Here is a 2,580-nt window from a genome sequence, read left to right on the forward strand (position 1 = left end):
ATGAGTCATAGTAAAAGATTTAAATTTCCCATTTCACAAGAAGGTGGGCACTTTTGTGTATAGTGTGTGGAAAATGGACATGTCTGCACTCCTCAGAACTCTAGAGTTTAAGAAGTCCTCTGACAATGCCAGACTGAATGAACAACAAAAATTCTGATGTCTGCAGATGCATCTGACTATTGGCAATAACAGTAGATCCAACGTCTTTATTTTGAATCTCACAAATGTCATAAAACTTCACTATAGAGTTGTGCTTGGAAGAGCCAGAATGACCCCTTTAGTATCCTTTTGTTTCAAGATTCAGAAATAAATCTATAATGCCTTATATTGTTCAGTCTTAATCAATATAAGATATCCAGGTATCTCGGAAAAATCTATCACTATACCAGTGCTTATCTTAGTATTACTCTGTACATTCTGTGCTCTCACTCTTTTTGTAATCTCTCCTGCTTCCATTATGCTGTGCCATTAGAAACTCAGAACTGTATGAGCAGATTTCCCTACAAAAACCATTGATGTGAACTTGCCCTTTCTCTTCAAGTGGAAAATAATACTTTATTTTTTTTTCTAAGAATACCGACTTCCTTGGAATATCATCCATTTTTCCTCCCACAACTCATGTAATTCAGACTTTAAGATGATTATCTCTTTGCTTGCTCTTTATTTCTCATTTCTGACTTTGCCCTTCAAACACCTTATAAGGAAGTTTTTCCAGATTGTTTTTCTTGAAAAAGCATACAGACCTGCTGGACAGAAGAAAAATTTCATACCAGCCAGGAAAGATTCACAGAAAAGTATCACAGGTCATTTTGAGAACAGTAGTTGAACTTGAGAAAGATTTCACCCAGTTCAATATCAAGCAAATGCAAATTGTGAATACTCAAAGTTAAACATCTAGGGCTTTCATCCAGGACAGCACGTCACACTGAGGAGTAATGGAAGGAAGTAGAATCAAAGTTGAGAGAAAAAGGAAGAGAGGGGGTCTGATGAAAGTGAGGGAAGGAAAGAGAACCAGGAAATTTCAGACAGCAAAACATTGTATTTTTAACACTATATGAACACCAAAAAATTAAAAAGCTTTGTGAAGTTAACTATGGTATTATTTTGCAGGAAGACAGGTGACTTTCACTGGGATCAAACACCTCTAATTTGCCTAACAAAAGTTCTATTTCCTGACTTAAGGGTGTTTCATGAAAAGATAATTGTTGTCTCTACTTAACAGATACTTGGCTTAAAATGAGTTATTAAATGAGAGAGACGGGGAGAGAGGAAGAGAGGGAGACAGAGTATGATATATTAAAGTATTAATGACATTTTAAAAATAGTGCTATCTAAACTATAATGTTTCAAAATGCAACCTTGGATTGTAAAACTATAGAAAAGTAAAGATATCACTATAATAAAAATAAAGGTAATGGCTATTCTTGGGAGTGGGGAGATGAATGATATTTGAGAGGGGGCATGTCCAGAACTAACTCGTGAGGTGACTAACAAGGAAGGCCTGTCTGCTTTCAATTTTGAAGGTTACAATGATGTTTCTCTTAAAACTCGTTAAGTTGTATATATATCGTATGGAGATTTTTGTGTTATTCTAATAATTAAAACATTTAAAAACAGAAAGTATGTTTTCTATAACTATATGTCAATAATTTCAATAAGACATACAGATAAACATGAATAATATAGAAAAGAGACAGTGGTGGTTAATTTTATATGTCAACTTGACTAGGCTATGGGGTCTGTCGTTTGTTTATAAGTGGTCTACATACAAAGGTATATGTAGATATGATTAACATTTCAATAAGTAGACTTAGAATAAAGAGAAAACTCTCCAGAACTGGGTGGGTCTCATCCAATCAGTTGAAGGTCTAAAGAGAAAAGACTAAGGTTCCTCAAAGAGAAAAGAATTCTTTCTCTATACTGCATTTAGGTTCAAGAATAAATATCAATTCTTGTGAGAATTTCCAGTGTGCTGGTCTGCCCTGCATATTGGACTTGCCAGGCCCAAACTTGATTTATGACTATATATTGAACTTGATCATTTGGCTGATGTAGTATTTGTTAGGTTTCTCAAATGTAATTTTCTCCCCACCCCATTACATACTGTACTCTTGGAAGGAAGTCATTATGTGCAACACACATTAAGGAGTAGCATTATCTTTTCAAGATAATTGATAGTCTTCATTCCTTGCGTAGATTCACATTTTTATCTTGTATCATTTCCTTATAGATTGATGGCTTCTGTTAATATTTCTTGCAGTGATGACATGATTATGATGAATTATTTTAGCTTTTATATTTCTTTAGTAGTTTTTATTTTAACTTTATTTTTGAAAGATATCATTTGATATGAACTTTAGGTTAATTTTTCTTTTTCTTTCAGTACCTTAAAAATGTTAGTCTTCTAGCTTGCATTGCTTCTGATGAGAACTGAGCTGTCAAAATTATCTGTGTTCATTGTACATACTGCATGTTTTTTTCTCTCTCTTTTTAAGAAGTTCTCTTTATCACTAATATTTTAAAGCCATTGACTATAATGTGTTTTGATGTTGTTTCATGTATATTATACTGTTTTTTTTT

This window comes from Pteropus vampyrus, unplaced genomic scaffold, assembly GCF_000151845.1.
Source record: "Pteropus vampyrus isolate Shadow unplaced genomic scaffold, Pvam_2.0 Scaffold31, whole genome shotgun sequence".
NCBI classification, from domain to species: Eukaryota; Metazoa; Chordata; class Mammalia; order Chiroptera; family Pteropodidae; genus Pteropus; species Pteropus vampyrus.